This window comes from Erinaceus europaeus, chromosome X, assembly GCF_950295315.1.
Source record: "Erinaceus europaeus chromosome X, mEriEur2.1, whole genome shotgun sequence".
NCBI lineage: Eukaryota > Metazoa > Chordata > Mammalia > Eulipotyphla > Erinaceidae > Erinaceus > Erinaceus europaeus.
In genome coordinates, this window is record NC_080185.1 from 26,526,000 (window position 1) to 26,543,875 (window position 17,876).

The 17,876-nt window shown below is 36.0% G+C and overlaps 1 protein-coding gene across 6 annotated transcripts in view; it reads left to right on the forward strand.

Annotated features, from left to right (window-relative positions):
* The window catches only part of MBNL3 (muscleblind like splicing regulator 3), an 80,049-nt gene that overhangs the window by 21,262 nt on the left and 40,911 nt on the right, over positions 1-17,876 (forward strand). Inside the window, exon 1 of one of the 6 annotated variants that reach the window (XM_060183602.1) lies at positions 14,521-14,612. The exons of the other annotated variants lie outside the window; for them this stretch is intronic. The gene's annotated coding sequence lies outside the window, so the exon portion shown is untranslated. Of the gene's footprint in view, positions 1-14,520; positions 14,613-17,876 lie in introns of those variants that run through there. 6 annotated transcript variants of the gene reach the window in all.

Sequence of the window (17,876 nt, forward strand, 5' to 3'; positions counted from 1 at the left end):
ACTCAAGATTATTTCTTTCTCTTCCTTGTTGTCAAGGTTGCAATTGGCCACCTGGGCTTGTGATAAGCCCAGGAATGAAGTCCTTAACCACAATTTGATACCATTTAGATTAACCATTTGCTGTAGGAACCTAATTGAGTGAGAAATCTGAAAATGCACAGAGTGAGAACTTTCAGTATGCCAGTTCTTTGGTTTGGAAGAAACTTGTCCATGTTAGGGAACTGTTTATCTGATTCTTCTTGACTGCTAAATAATTCTCTTAGTGTAGTGTTGCCATATGAAGTCATTACAACCCTGTGTCATTCTTTCTTTGAGCTTTTTGTGAATGTGAACACTACGTACTTTTGTGTATCTGGAAACAACAGTTGGTTCTTGTAGCAACATGACTTTATTCATAGAAAATCATTTACTCACTGCTCTTTTTTTAACCTTATAAACTATTTGTGACATCCCTCAGATTACTCTGTTTCAGTTGACCCCTTGATTGTTATCCTATACAGACATATATTTCTGAGCCATTACAGACATATATTTCTGAGCCATTTTAGTCAGTTGTTCTTCCATGATTAGATCTAAACAATCTTTCTATTCTCTTTGTATTTCCTTCACCATGTAGTCAGTCTTTTCTTAAATGTATGATTTCTTTAAAAAAAATTTTATTATCTTTATTTATTTATTGGATAGAGATAGCCAGAAATCAAGAGGGAAGGGGGCACAGAGAGGAAGAGAGACAGAGAGACATCTGCAGCACTGCTTCACCGCTCATGAAGTTTTCCCCTGCAGGTGGAGACCAGGGACTTGAACCTGGGTCCTTGCACATTGTAGTATGTGAGCTCAGCCAGGTGCACCACCACCAGCCCCCCAAATGAATGATTTCTTAAATGTAAGTTTTTCATTGTTGCTGTTATCTCATCTAGATTTTCAACCCTTCTTGAACTTTTCAATATTTTTATTCCTATACCTTCAGTGCTCCCCTACAAAGTCAAGTTTTGCTGCTAAATGTAAAGATTTAAGTTGTTGTTTTGTGGGTTTTTTCTGTTTTTCCTGAAATTACTTTTCAACTTTTTACCTTTTAAAATAATATAAAATATTTAGATTTGACTATGCCTTATATAGAGATTAACTATTTTTTCAGTATCTTGACATTGATTAGTTTGTATACCATTGCTTAGTGTTATGTCATATCTGTCATTTAGTGAAGTAGGCATAGCTACAGGACCCATAAATTTTTCTAACTTTGGTTTAATCACAGGCATTTACATATGATTTAACTCGATTTTCCTGTTGTGGTGGACAGGTTTTTTTTTTTCTGGTAGAATTCTAGTTTTTGTTCACTCATTAGAAGTTTGTTTTTAAAGAAAGAAAGGAAATAAAAGGAAAAGAAAAGAAAATAGACTTTTTGCTTCTGTGAGGGCATTCTCCAAGCTAGAAAATTTAGAATCTGTAGGGACATGACTGTGTTAATTATGCCAAATTCTCTAAAATTAGAAACATTTTGTGTGTAAGGCATGATTTGCCAGTTAAAGAGTATAGCTGTAATATTTCAATTTCTGGTTTTAGTGCACAGAAATATATGCAGAAAACCCTTTGCTCTGTGACTTTAAATTTTTCACTCACCTCTTTTATAAATCTCTGTACAGCCTTGTGGTGTAGAAGTCATTTCCTATTCTGTTCCAAATATGGTTTGGGTATAACTGAATGTGGCATTGTTTTAAGACAACATTGCCTCAAATATTTTATCCCATTTATGAAAGAAAGTAACTACAGTAACAATTTGATAATAGTTAAATACTTTCAAGGACTTCATATTCTTGTTTTAAAGATTTGACTCCTAATATCATTTTTGTCCCTAATACTTATGTTTGTCACATATAATTTTCCCAGCTTTTATAAAAATATAGAGTGTATAGGGCTTGCATATTCCTGAGTAGTTTTGCTTTCTCTACTAGGCAGGAAAGCATTTTATATAAGAAAAAAAATTTAATCTTGACATCCAGGTAAATGAAAAATTTTAAAATCTGTCTGCTTTTATTCTGCTCACATCCCTACTGGAAGGAGAATATCATCTATGTTTAAGGAATACAAAATGATTATTTGGTACAGTTACATATTGTATGTTGTGAAATGGTCAACGCAATAAGGAGAATTGACATTTCTGTCACCTCACATAGTTTTCCTTTTGCAACGGTGAGACAATTTAACATCGTATATTGTAGCACATTTTAATTATATAACATTGTTAGCTACAGTCACTGTAGTGCACCTTAGATTTCCAGAACTTACTCTTCTTACAACTAGGAATTTAAACCTTTTGATCATCATCTCCACACATCCTTCCTTCTTACCTCCTACTAGCCACCATTTTACTCTCTTTTCTACAAATTTGATTTTTTAAAGATTCTGCATGTAAGATCAGCACTGTCTTTCTCTGTCTGGCTTAATTTAGCCTAATATTCTCAAGGGTCATCCTTGTTGATACAAATGAAAAGGTTTCCTTCTTTTCTTGGGGCTGAAGAATATTGTATTGTGTTTATTTTATATTTTGTCTTATTTGAAACCATCCTTAGAGGTAGTCTTGATAAATAATGCCTTTTTCTTGGTTGACCTACAGATACTACTATGGAAATACTTGAAATAAAAAATGATATCAGCAATTGGCATAAACACAGGAAAAGTTTTCTTCTAATAACAGTTCTAACAAAAATTTCTTGTGAGGTCTTAAACAAGTCATTAGAATCTTAGTTCTGCTTCTCCCTGTATAAAGGCAGGCAGTGACACACAATTTGTAGGACTGTTGTTTGTGGATTACTACATGGATTTTTTTTTCAAATGGCATGGATTATTTATTGCTGTAAATCCTGTTACATCAATTAAGAATTTGATATATTGATACATTCAACTTTGCAAAGAAATTATTCATTTAACAAACAGTTCTTGAAACCTATTACATGTTAGGCACAAGACTTAATAGTGTGCAGATCATGAAGCCATAGAAGAAGTGGTCCCTGCTTGACCTTTTAGTATAAATCTGCTTGTGTTAGGTGTCATACTCCAGGTACAAGCTAATCACTAAAAGAACCCTGGGTGAGAGTTGGATTGTCATCACCTTGAACTGTAGTTACAGGTTAGTGATGCATTATAAAGCACTGTTTGAGATATTTTGAAGGAGGGTTTTTCCAGGCAGAAAGAATATCACAAACAAAGACAGAAAAGGAAAACTCTTAATGGTGTGTATTTAGGGAGTAAAAGGGGAAAAAAACATTCAGGGAGTAAATGTTAAACCAGTTGAACCAAGAGAGGAAAAGAGCATTTATTAGCAGAGGAGTAACCTGAAAAGTAAGAACTTGGAACTTGTTTTTGTAATTCTGTGTAATCTGACAGTTTCTAAGTAGAGAAATGGCATCCTCAGTTTATACATAAACAATTAGTAGAGTAAAAGACTGACAAGAGGGAAAATTTCTGGAAAGCTGTGGAAATACTAAAGGTATGAAATGATGAGACTTGGAAGAGAAAAAGCAGTGATGAAGTTGATGTGCTACTGAAGTCAGCGTGGTTATGTAAGACAAGATTGCTCTGTTCTAGCCTATTATGATTCTGTTCACCTCAATAATATATTTCATAGGACCTTCAGTGAAAGTATGCAACATTTCAAATAAAATAGATTTCATATAGATTGCACGTAAGTCTATCCTGTTTATCACTTTGCCTTTCATACCTAGCACAAATGAGGATCTTGGAACGTGTTTATTGAATGACAAGGTATCCTAGTCAACACCCTCCTACCTTTATGCTTCTACTGTCAGTTCAGATTTTACTTAAATATGAATGAAAATCATACACATTTCCATGCTGACTTTCCTTACTCAAACACATGTTAACCCAGATAGGAGATTTTTTGCAAATTTAATTATGCTCTATACCTTAGCATTTTAGAAATATTCTGTGGCCAGACATCATTATAAGCTCTCCAAATGCTGCATTTTGAGTGCTTTCACGTTATATGTAGATTTTGTTTAATTTGCTGAGTGGCCATGGTTACCTGTTATTTTAAAATAATTAATGTGACAGTCTAGTCATATTTGGACATTCATTTTGCCTTAAAATGTTTGAAATTGAATTTTATAGCAGATGGTTTACTTGCAAATCAAGGTATTCTTGGAAGTATGGTTAGAGCTAATAAGATCTTATTGAGTCAAGTGAAAAGTCATAATCTGCAGAGAAGGGAATTTGTGTGTGTGTGTGTGTGTGTGTGTGTGTGTGTGTGTGGCTGCCTATTCCAATAAAATATATATTTGAAATTTAATCAACAACTAATGCTCTCAACACACAGTGATATTTTGAAAGTCCAAAGAGTTTGAACATAGAAAGGTCAAAAAATTCTCCTAGAGATAGTCTATGTACTGACATTTGAGATAAAATTAACTGGAACCCTCAATTACTAGAACTTAGTTCAGGCAGTATACTTTTAGAAATAAATGGAAACCTATAAAAAATAATTTTGAGACAGAATTTTTAAAAAGTATCTCTGGGCTTATGAACTTTATCTTGGATTTTGTGCATTCAGAATAATCACTTATGCTTTGGTCATGGACATCTCCATTTTAGCACAGCGTCTATTTTCTAAAACAGATGATCTTGGGGTCTTGGGCACAATCCTCAGTAATCAAGATCTGACTTGGGCTTGGGTAAGTGACTAGACTTTCAAAAATATGGAAGGTGCCTGGAACATTTTAGAAAAGTATTTCACCAAAGGAGAAAACTTAAGGTGATTTTAAGTGTTATAGCAGCATCCAGTTGAGGTTATCCACATGTTGCAATAATATTCATAGCTGTGACTTTCATCTATTAGCAGGTCCCAAGCAGCTAAAATAAAATCAAGACTATATTTCATTCTCCAAACTCCCACAGGAGGGCTTGTGATGATGTTCCTGATAGAAGTGATCAGTGCAGAGAGGGGTCCATTAGAGATCTAGGCCCATCATATTTGTGTGGGAATCCAAGGATTCCCCGATTAGGGCAACAGATGATGAGGAGGTGTGATATTAATCAAAAGGATCATTATTAAGTGACCCAGTCTCTTTCCCTTATCCAACTTTGTTTAAATATTGAGTGTCATTTGTTGAATCCAACAAGAATTAGTTTTTTGTTTGTTTGTTTGTTTGTTTGCATCTGCCTTCTTTGGTTTAAGTCGAATCCATCAAAGACGGTCTGATGCCTTCTTTATGCACTTCAACTAGGATTACAGGTTTATTAGGTTTAAGTCTAATCACCAAAGACTATTGAGTACTATTATTTTGAATTATATAATTGCCCCTTGCTTATAGATACATGTACATCTGTATCCACTACCCTAAACCCTAGCCTATATCTAATATCTGTAACCATGTTGGATGATGTGTCATTTAACGTGGATGTAGGTAGTCTCAAGTGTTATAAAAGATTTCACCAGGTTTGAAGAGTCGTGAGGTTGGTATCTCAGGCTGAATACTGAGAAGTGCACTCTCCATCATTTGTTTATATGACCTGGACTTGGCTTCATTTGAATGATAGGTAATGTTACTGCTAAGGTCAGAGATATGAATATAAGATACCAACATGCTTTCATCGTGACTAATTGAAAGTTGAATCATCATTAACATAAGAAAATGCTTAACGAGAAATAGATCATCCAGTTGAGTATGCTATAAAATGTGGGAGGCCCTTAGTTCAAAAGGTACATCATGGAAGGACCATGATACACAGGAAGCTCCACAAATAGTGCAGTGATATTATAATGTCTGTGACTTCCTCTCTTTCTACCTCAATCTCTCTATCACAAATTTTAAAATGAAAAAAATAAAAACAAACTTTGACCTATTAGTGGTGGAGTCATATTTGCACAAGACCACGATGCCAGAAGAAAATAAAGTAGGGAGGGAAGGAAAGGAAAGGAAAGGAGAAAAAGGAGAGATGAATAAATTCCTTGGTTAGCAGCTAATTCCATTGTTGGATAAGACAGCATTTCCACAGAGCACAGGTTCTTATCAGCTTCACCTAAGAACTATTAGAAATAGCTGCTCTTTCACCTCACCCCAGACCTGCTGAATTAGTAATTTGGGGGCTGGACTTGATAGGTCTGTGTTTTAAGAATTCTGATGAACACTATCATTTGGAGAACCATCAATTTAGAGAAAACCCTAACAATCCAGTAGAGTGTCAAATGAAGATGATGCTTCTTAGTTTCAGAATTTACAGCACTCTATATTCCTGCAATGTTTCTTCCTTCTTCCCCATCCTTTTTCCAATGGTCTTATTCTTGGGTTATTATTTATATTCAGATTGGGGTTAAAGAAAATGCCCTCTGTTCTGGAGAACTTATGTGTCCTTGAGAAGCTTGTTTTATATTTCCTTCTGAGAAGCACCACATTGCTTATTAGCTGAGATAAGGCTCTGAGACATACTGTATGGAAGACCACAGTTACTTCTGTTTATCTCAAAATTCCTCAGAGTTCTTTAAGCACGGAACTCTTTTTTTTTTAAATGGAGCATATAGAAATGTCTCATGGAATACTGCATTACAGGTAGTTGGACAAAAAAATGACATTAATGTCTGAATGTTTGTAAACAAATGGAAAATATCAATTTAATTATCTATTATAACTCATTAGAGAATTAGTGACCTTTTTATACACCAAAAGCTTTCATGTAGATGTTGAAGTAGATTTCCAAAATTTTGTATGTAGTGAACTTCTGGCAGGTCAGACTAGAGTGATAAAATATAACAGAAATGACAAATTAGTTTTATAATGAATGCAGCTTAATTATTTTTCTAACTTTTGTAAGTAATACAAAGACTTTTATTGTACTTAATTTTTATAATTTTTAATTTTCTTTTGCTTTATTCTTACCGGGGGTGGGGGGGTGACAACTTGCCTGATTGTTTTTTAATAAAAATATTTTAAATAAATAATTTTAATATATGCCATAAATAAGATACAATAGTGTTTGTAGAATTAAAAATACCAACCAATAAGAATGATACTTCATACGTTATCGTATTATAGAATTTTTAATCTTTTATTCATTGTGATTTGAAAGTTAACTTTTGTTTAATTACATCTTCAGAAAGCTTTTGATGGTTTAAAAAAACCAAGAAAACAAGACATGTCTTTTGGCTAGATAAACTGACTCCCAAGTAGTCTCTGGCTTATGGTCAGTCAGTTGATAACGGAGCAATAATTCTTCTCTCTTCCTATTTATTTGCATGGATAAGATTACAGCTGGTATCTGCTTCTTTTTCCTCTCTGCCCTTTATACCTGCCATACCACTAAGATGTGGGAGCAGGGACTGCTTAATAAATATCTAATTTTAAGAAGAGCACTGCCCTTGACTTTTTAACATTGTGCATAAATTTCTTCTCTGGGCAAATGATCTCTGTTTCTCACATAATCAGGAGTTAATCACATAATAAGGCATTCCTTTATGTAAGGAGATAAAATGGTAAAACACCATCTGTAATCTATCATTTTTATACCTACTTCATAACAACAATTTATTTTTATTATGAATAATATATACATATATATGTTTGTGTGTATATATATGTATGTATCCTGCACAGATCTTGCTTCCAACACATTCTAAATTTCAACTTTTACTATTGTTATTTTCCAAATACCTGGAAGGTCTGTGGGAGCAGGAATTATTACTAGAAAAAATAGGTGAACAAAAATGGAAAATAATTTTGCTATGATCTAAAAGTAATTATAATCCAGGGTACACCAGTTTAATTCTCTTTCTAGAAATGCATTTATTAATATCAACACATTAGTATGTTTTTGGTTAGTCTAGAAATGAATGCATTAAAAATGAAAGTATGCAGAGCTTATGACCTGATTCCAAGGATATGATTCCTTTCATCACTAGAGATGTCATTATTATTTATTTGCCTTTTATTAGTTTAAAAAAAGTATAACTATTAATTTTGGATTGTGCACATTCAACTGACCATATACATATTTTAAGATCCAAATACTTTACTATCATCAGCAAATAATGATACCACTTTCTATTAAAAGCTGCGAAAACATCTAAATGATCAGTTAGATTGGATAGAATGAGCATGCTCATGTTATTATTGATGTGTTTAATGGGTGCATCGTCATATTCATTTGCATTTGAAATATTCAGTATGATTTTGTAAATGATTTTTTTGCCAAAAATAAATGTATAATATTGAGGAAAAAAAACCCTTAAAACACAACTTTTGTTAATAAGCTATTATCAAAGCACTGAGAAGGTCCAACCCTGATTCCCAGGCCTGCAAATCACCATCCCACCTTGCACTATCTCTAAGTATATACATTCTCTGGTCATTCAAATCCCCAGTAAAGCTGGGCATTTGCTGGTGTCGTTTTTTGTGAGGTGGTGTGTGTGGTGTGGTGCATGTGAGTTCAGATGTGCCTTTGAGTTCAGATGTGCCTTTGTTCTTAGTGGAATGAAATGCTTCAGAGGAACACTTTGTACCACTTTGTGATAAGTAAGATTAGTCTTTTGTCATTGTTGGGAAATTTTCTCTGTGTTTGTGATAGTGTATGTGCTACAAGTGCTTTAAATGGCACCACTGTGGTTTTAAAAGATTCTTCTTTGAGATGGTAGTAGTTGGCCCAAAACACATATAATCAATTAATTTGTCGGGTCCTGCTTCCTTCTATTTTCTATGCTCAGGGAGTTTAATTGGACTGCTACTTCTGTCAGGTTGTGGTCAACTGTGCTTAAGCTCATACAAACCAACACTTAGTAATATGGTATAGCTACTCCCAAACCAACCAACAAATTTCTTTTGTGCAAATGTTTACTAAAAAGCTGTGTTAGGAGAATCTGTTTGCACTAACATTTCTGTGTTAGTAGGGTGGAAAAACTTAATAGCACATGTAAAGCACTTTGAATAAGAAATATACAATAAAGTTAGCAGGTTTTTTCCTTTATTTTTTTAATATTTATTTATTCCCTTTTGTTGCCCTTGTGGATTTTTTATTGTTGTAGTTATTATTGTTATTGATGTCATCATTGTTGGATAGAACAGAGAGAAATAGAGAGAGGAGGTGAAGACAGAGGGGGAGAGAAAGACAGACACCTGCAGACCTGCCTTACCGCCTATGAGGTGACTCCTCTGCAGGTGAGGAGCCAGGGTCTTGAACCAGCATCCTTAGACTGGCCCTTGCACTTTGCACCATGTGTGCTTAGCCCACTGCACTACTGTCTGACTTCCTCCTTTTGAAAGATTTATTTATTTAAGATTTATTTATTTATTGGTTATATAGAGAGAAATTGAGAAGAGAGGGAAGATATATAGGGAGGGAATGAAGGAGGGAAAGAGAGAGAGGGAGAGGGAGAGGGAGGGGGGGAGAGAGAGAGAGAGAGAAAGAGAGAGAGAGAGAGAGACCGAGACCCACAACACTGCTTCATTGTTCAGAAAGGTTTCCCCCTACAGGTTGGCACAGGGATCTTGAACCCAGGTCTTGGTACACTATGTGTGTGTCTAACCTGGTGCATCACAGCCTGCCCACCCCCAAAGTTAGCTGTTGTGAGTGTGGTGTGGGGAAAAAAAAAAATCACAGATCACAGTGTCCTGTAAAGTATTCAATTGAGCTTTGTCATTATGAGTGCTTCCAAGATACTAGTAAGAAATATAATGTTCCGGGGACCTCTGCTTGTCCTTTAAATGTATATCAACAGTCATAACATTCAATGAAATATGAGCTGAAACTATGAATTCAATTATCCTGCACACTCATGAATAGAATTAATTTACATTCAAAAAATTATTTGAATTTACATACTATAGCCTAATATATAAAGTCATTGTGATATGCTAAACAAAATAAAACGGGGTCAGAGGGTGTTGCACCTGGTTGAGCGCACATGTTACAATGCGCAAGGACCTGGGTTCAAGCCTTGGTCCCCTCCTGCAGGGGGAAGGATTTGTGAGTGGTGAAGCAGTGCTCCAGGTGTTTCTCTGTCTCGATCCTTCTATATCACCCCCTTCCCTCTCAATTTCTGTCTGTTCCTATCCCATATGTAAATGAAGATATATATATTTTTTAAATTAAAACCAATTTAGTCTTCCAGTTATCTTTAATTTAAAAACGTAAAAGATTGGCACACTGATTATACGCACTGTCTAGTTATTTTACTGTATCACTTTGTCAGATATTTTTCTAGACTAAATTTTGATATCCTTATGTCATAAACAGGAGGAGGCCCGGCAGTGACATACCTGGATGAGTGCACATGTTACAGTGCACAAGGACCCAGGTTCAAGACTCTAGTTCCCACCTGCAGAAGAAAAGCTTCACAAACAGTGAAGTGGTATTTCAGGTCTCTCTCTCTCTCTCTCTCTCTCTCTCTCTCTCTCTCTCTCTCTCCCTGTCTCCTCTCTATCTCCCCCTTCCACCTCAATATCTCTCTTCCTCTATCCAATAAAATAAATACAACTTAAAAAACACAAACCGAAATCATTTTTCAGAAAGAGACATTTTTCTAATTTTATTAATTTTATTCTATTTTAAAGAAAGGCATAGTGCACATTTTCTGAAGTTTACTAACTTTTTTTTCTGATTTTTAAGGGAAATATAATGAAATTAAAGTATATTTGTTTAACAGACTGCCCCCCAACCCCACCCCACCCCACACACACATACACATACACATGCATGAGACTTTTTGGAAGTCAACTTTAAGCCACTCCATGTTTGCAAAATTCCCACATTAGTACCTGTTAATTGCTAAGCAAAGGACATCCAAAGAGATTTTCTGCTTTTATGACCAAAGCCCAGTGTTCAGTGTTGGGTTTGGGGCTACCATTTATGCAGGAGCAACAGCAACCCAAGAAGACAGAGTGGCCCTACTAAAGCTCCTTCCTCAGAAAGATTTTTTCTTGTTTTCACACTCCTGCATTCACTCTATGCTAGTGTGTTTTCTGATTTTTGTGTGTTATTTAGTACTATTTGATAGGCTATTTTGAAATTCTGGGAATGATCATATTTTTTCTATAGAAATTAATAATGGTCATTGCTTCATTGCTTAACAGAACTTTGGACTATATCGAAGGAACACTACTTTCAGGTAGTGGGATAAATGTTTATTTTACTTTTTCCTCGTTAAAATAGCTGTTTTACTAGTTAAAGGGCATTAATCAAACTATCACCATAGGCCCAATAACTCTACTGTCACCATAGGCCCAGTAACTCTAGAAATCATTTTGTTAAAGAAGATTGTATCTTTACAGGTGTCCTATTTTCCCAATGCCCCTTGATACAACTATTTAAGTCGACTTGGGACATACAATTAATAGATTTCAAAACTAATTTAATTAACTTTCATGCTTCTTGTTTTAGTTTTCTTTTTGATTTATATTTGAGGGTAAGCATTCTCTGGCAATAGTCATATTTTTAAGTTCTCTGTAAGTACCTGAAACATGGTTACGGGACTGATTTACTTCAAAACAAGAGCTCCTCATTTATCATGAATTCTTATTTAAATTAGCCCTATTCCTCCTTATGTTGGTCATGGGTGGCCTTATTTAGTTCTTCAAATACAGTTTCATCTTCATCAAATATTAACTGCTGACTGAAAACAGTAGATGAACTTAATAAAGTTGCTATATTGTTAAATTTAGAGGTCACTTAGAAATGTATTTTTTTAATAGCAATCTTGGTAGTTTTATCTAGAACTGCTACTCAAATCACTGAGACCCATGTAACTGAAACTTAATAGAACTGGCAGATAATTCAGGCTAGTTTGAATAGACTTTTTTTAAAAACTGAGGTTTTATTAATAAATTGCTTGTTTTTATGTCTACAGAACAAAAACAAACAGTATGTTCCTTAATTTTCAGGTGTTTTTAAAAAGAATCATTTGGTTTAAAAAAGTGCTTTATTTAAATAAATACACAATGGATTAAGAATTTGGAGATTTGCCTGATAATCTAAAATGCCTACAGTCTAAAGATTTATTTTGTTGTTGAAATAATAGGAGAGAATTGCATATGTGAAAGAGAGTGAGTGAGAAACCAGAACACTCTTCACTGGAGCTCTTGTGATGCAGGGGGAATCCAGCCAGAAGCCTTAGACATGCAAGCCTAGTGCTCTACCAGCTGAGCAAGCCACTGCCACTTCCCCAAAGCCAGCAGTTTTAACAAGTTAGCACAAAAGTTTCAGTAGGACTTTGAGTGATAAAATCTTTTTACTTTTACAGAATGTAGACTTACCTCATGCCTCAGAGAATTTTAGTGGCGGTCCTTGTGAGCAAAGAAAACTTCCTGCCCGAAATTTCCTATCTGGTATTGGTTTGGTAATGGGGTTAAGAGTGAGAGGAAAACACTTTTTATGTTTTTTGCATAGAGACAGAGAGGCAGAGAGAGGCTCAGAGAAGTGTTATTCTTGTTGTTGCTGTTGTTGAAGTAGATGCATTTGGCTTTATATGGGTTTGGAAACCTGACTTAGCAAGACTCTGTAAACAACCATTTTGAAACTGTGATTGTAAATTTCTTTATCTGAAGGAAAATTCATTTAGCAAAAAGAAACTGATTTTTCATTTTTGCGTCTCTAATTTCAGAATGCAGAGGTAAATCAATAACTGCTTCTGCCCTTTATATAACCTCCAGGTGGAGGGATGTGTGACTGGCTAGAGATGTAATTGTTTAATTTACTCTTAGAGTCATATGGAACCCTGCAAAGATAAATTGTTTAAATCTAAACAATACTAAGTACTTTTCTCACCTTATGCTCTCTTTATAGGTTTGCAAGATGTTTGTCTAAATTTAATTCCTTCTTTTTACTTAGAGACAGGAAATTTAATTTTGCCAAGTGGAAGCCTCCAAGGCTCAAGTTTAGTGCAAAACTAAAACCCTTAGGAATTGAGAGGATTGCCAAATACCTTTTTACTTCCCAAGTTTTCATGTAGTTAAAACACACTTGAGACCCTTAAGTCATGGAAAACCTAATGTAACTGGCATGGTTTCAAAGGACAGAAGTCACAGTGTAGAATATAGTCAGTTAGACAGAGAAGGCTTGAAGTTGTTATCTAACAAGTTACATGACTGAAGAATTCAAACAAAGAAAGCCATGGCAGCCATTTTTAAAGAACATACAGGTTTGGCAAGGGGTGTTGGGAGGGTGGCTGTGGGTTCTTTATTTATAGTGATCACAGAAAAAAAAAATCTCTATCTTCTTAACATAGGGGTGATCCAATAGAAGCTAAAATGTTACATGACATTTCAAGAGAAAACCCAGTTATTTGTTGTTCATTATAGTTTATCTACTTAAGAAAGAAATATAAATGAAAAGTCTGAAGTAAAGCACCTATAAATGCCATGGAACTTGGTTTGAGTCTTAGTAGGGGGGAGTTTAATTAACCTGGTACTTTCATAAGTATATTCTATTGAGATGTGTTTAAATGTTACTTTATGCAAAAAGAGAGATGGTTTCTGTGTTTAAACAATGTTGGGAAACACTGAGTTAACAAAATTAAGCAGGTTTCTTTGCAGAGAGAAACTTTATTATGCTCCTGTGTATTGTCAGTCTCCTAAAGAGGAATGTTGTATGCCATTTCTTACAAGCATTTCAACAGGACTTTCAATTTTTGAGGCTTTTCTCTAGGGAATAGTGGTCTGGTACACACTCTGGAAAATGCTGCACTAAATAATTTGTAAGAGCCTTTCCAGCTTTGCTAGTTAATGGTCCTATGACACGTTGTCTATAAACACATAAACTTCCCTAGTGTAGTCAGTACAGTTTTGTTCTTTTGGCCCTCCTAATTCTGAGTCTTTGCTAACTTCAAGGTAGGGATCTGCATTCTTACTGAACAACAACTCAAGACTGTGCCTGGTCACTGATTCCTAACTGCTCATAATTACCACTTGTTTGATATACATCATCTCTAATGTGGGGTTATTGGACATGATCATTTTTTTCAAGAATATATTTTGGTGTTAATTTGAATTGACCATCCTACCATTCTGGTAAGAACTAGGGAGTTATTTTACTATGGGGAATCAAAGGTGGAGTGTAAAAGTTATTCATGCAAAGAAAATTCATCCATACCATTTAGGGCATGTTTCAAATATAAATCTGCATAGATTGTGTGTGTGTGTGTGTGTGTGTGTGTGTGTGTGTGTGTGTAGAAAAAGGATGCCAAAAGCAGTCATTTTCCTGGGTTTTATAGGATGCTTTGTGTACCTGAATTTGAGAAATTTCATAGACAGGGCTGAAGTAGCCAAAAGCCAACCCATCATAGTCCTTCCCACTCCTTTCCCAACTCAGAAACCTTAAAAAACATAAAGGCTATACTTATTGCCATAAGTCCTGTTTTTGCAAAAACTTGTATGAGTTTAGAATAAGGAGTTAGGTAAGTCTTGGTCACTCACTCTGCCCCTCTTCACTCTGACCTAGAGGAGGAGCTCCTGCAGGCATCTAAGTCATGTGAATCTCCTGTTGCACCACTGTGGGTGGGAAAATGGAGTGGCTGACTGGGTAGTGAGCCCTGTGAAGTCTTTGGTGGGAGGAGCCATAGGAATCAAAAATTGCTTCCTCCAACAGCCCACTTCCTTGAATTCCTTGCAGCTGATCAGGTAAGCCGGGACTGAGAGGGCCTTCTGCTTTGCTCTGGGCAATTGAAGGCCCAGTGGAGTCGGGGCTGATTCCATAGAAAGGGCCGCTTATAAACTCAAGGTAAAGAAAGGGCTTTAAGTGGGGTTTGGAAGGTATGGCTTTTTTTTTTTTCCATAGCTCAACTCACCAGAGTAGAAGGTTGCTAGAATAAGATAAAGTTTAGGGCATACTTAAAGTGAAAATGAATTAATTGTTTGACACTTTAATTTGTCAGGGAGTCTTGTGTTTTCATTTGATAAATCAGGCAACCCTAGATAGAATTCAAGGTAGAAGACTCAACAGGGGAGGGAAGGGTGGTAAATTTTATCAGCCCTGACTCCTAGTTAGGGTGGTAAATGACTGGATGAAGTGTCCAGAAAAAGTAGAGGCAAGTCATTGAGCTGATGAGCTGACAAGCTGACGAGCTATGGGCAGAGGGAGACACACTTTTATATTGTTTTCATAATGAAACCTATGTAGTATGTTACTTTTTAGAGTTGTATGAGTTCATGTGTGTTTTACTTATGAAGTAACAAATTGGTTTTAGATATGTTTATGTTCCCTTTCCCCAATATTTTAATATTTTCTGTTGGTGTCGCCATCAACTGCTGTAAAGAGAACTTCCATGAATACTTGACATCAGGAATGCCTTCCAAGATAGTGTGGAGGGGCAGTTGACTTTGGGCTTTCGTTTGATTCTAGCCAGTTGTTTATTCAATAGATTTGATGCACTGGCCGGGGGGGCGGAGGGAGCTGACTGCTGAAAGGATACTCAGTATCTTTCTAACATCACTGAAATCATTGGATAGATTAGAAGAAATAGGGCAGGCAGAAAGCAGATTTGGGGGATGAGCGGGGAAGGCTTGGTTTCACTGTAAACAGCAGCTATGATTTTTAAATGGTATTTGCTCTTCAGACTTTTCAAAGAAAGATTTCAGGCTTGAGCCTGTTGGAAACTAAGTTTAGAATGTGAATGCTACTGAACATGGGTCTTCATGCCCAGGAAGAAAGCTTTTCTTTTGAGAAGTCAGCATTTGCAGTAGAGATCCACAAGAAGGTTCCACTGGCTGATATCCTAAAGCTATGTGTTCCACCTTTCCCTAAGTAGCTTCAGGGAATTTGACTTGCAACTTGTACAGAGAAATTCTGGTGGGGGTGGAGCAGCTAGAGAAGGCTGTTTATTCTAAACTGACCCTGGAGAGGCAATGCTCCCCTTGAGCAGGCCCAGAAACTGATTAGACATGAATCTCCTGCAAGTTCCTTCCCCCCCCCCAACTCTGTAGGGATCCTAGATGCTGGGGGCCCCTATGAACAGAGATCTGAGAATGTGTTTGCTGCGTGAAGAGTCTACTGAATTACCAGGTTTTTTTTTAAGCGATGATAATTACATTTATCTTGGGGTTTGTATTATTAACAAAAAAGTAAGCTATGGATTAACTATTTTTCTAGACCACAATGGAATAACGGTTCTGACAATCAGGAACAACCTCAGTCATTGTTTTTTTCTTGGAGGAAGAAGAAAGAAGACAGGAAAGGAAATGGCAAGAGAAAAACAATTTGGCTTCTGACAGACTTAGCATTTTGCCCTAGAAAATTATCCTCTTAAAGTTTATTCATTCATTTAGCAAATGTTTTTGGAGGGGCTACTACTCACCAGGCACAGAAACATCCCTGCAGATTCAAAGATGAGAAAGATGTAGTCCTGCCTTTAGATAAGCTCAAAGTCTAATGGGGAGAAAGGCATGTAAACAATTCATCGATGTACACAGTGATAAGTGCTAAGATAAAACTGGGTACAAGGTGCAGTTGGAGGCACAAAAGGGAAAGATAAATGGGGGTGGGGTTGGGAGATGGGTGCAGGAAAAATCTGTACAGAGGGAGTCATTTGAACTGAAAATCCACATTGTGTAGTGAGAGACTGGGAAACTTAGTTTCAGAACTGTTTGTGAATTCGGACAAGTTGTTTCACTTTGTTGGCCTTCACTTTCTCTGTAAGATAAAAGGGGCACAAGATGTTCCTTAAAATCTGTTTCAATCCCAAATGTTAACATTTATGGGAATTAAGTTCTTTGTGATCTGTTCACAACAATGTAATTGTTGAACTTTCTCTTTTCTTTATCTATTGAAGTTATAATATGAGGCTCTTAGATAAGAAAAGTATTCTTCCCCCCCAAAGCCCAGATACTGCCCTATTTACACTTGGTGTCTGGTTTACAGCAAACTCATTGCCTGAATATATGTGAAACAAGTGGTTAGCACTAAGATGAAGCTGGATGTGTGATTAGCTAGCCCTCTCCATGGGAATCTCTGATCATTCTCCTTCATTTTTGCTTCAATATAATCAGAAAAGGGTTTGCTGAAAGCATTTTTTTGTTGTAAATACTTTTCATTATTTTCTACTGAATAGATACAAAGAAAAAATTGAGAAGGGAGGGGAAGATAGAGGCAGACACATCCTCAGCACTGGCTCTCAATTTGCGAAGCTTTCTTCCTATAGGTGGGGGCCCGGGGGCTTGAACAAGGACTCTGAAGCACTGTGACGTGTGCACTTAATCTGGCATGCTACTGTCTGACCCCTGCTGAAGGTATTTTAAAATAAATGTCTTGTCAAGCAACAATTCCTCACTAAAAGCCCCAATTTACAAAAACATTAAAAATAAAATTACTTAAGGAGACAGCATGAGGTTATGCAAAAGATGTGATGCTTTGAGGCTCCTGAGGTCCCTGGTTCAATTCCTAGCACTTTAACTCATAAGTCAGAGCTATATGTGCTCTGGTTAAAAAAATATGTGTATTAATACTTTATATAAATGGATAAAGAGAATTGTCTTCGTTGTAAATTCAAAACTCTATGCAAGATTTTTTTATATTTTATTTATTTATTTTCTCTTCTGTTGTCCTTGTTGTTTTTCATTGTTGTTGTAGTTATTATTGTTATTGATGTTGTCATTGTTAGATAGAACAGAGAGAAATGGAGAGAGGAGGGGAAGACAGAGATGGGGAGAGAAAGATAGACACCTGCAGATCTCCTTCACCGCCTGTGAAGTGACTCCCCTGTAGGTGGGGAGCTGGGGGCTGGAACCGGGATCCTTGCCAGTCCTTGCACTTAGCGCCACTTACGCTTAACCCGCTGTGCTACCGCCCAACTCCCTCTATGCAAGATTTTAAAGATGTTCTTTAGTGTAGATATCAATATTCATAAATATTAATAGTACAATAATTGGAGAAGAAATAATGCAGATTAT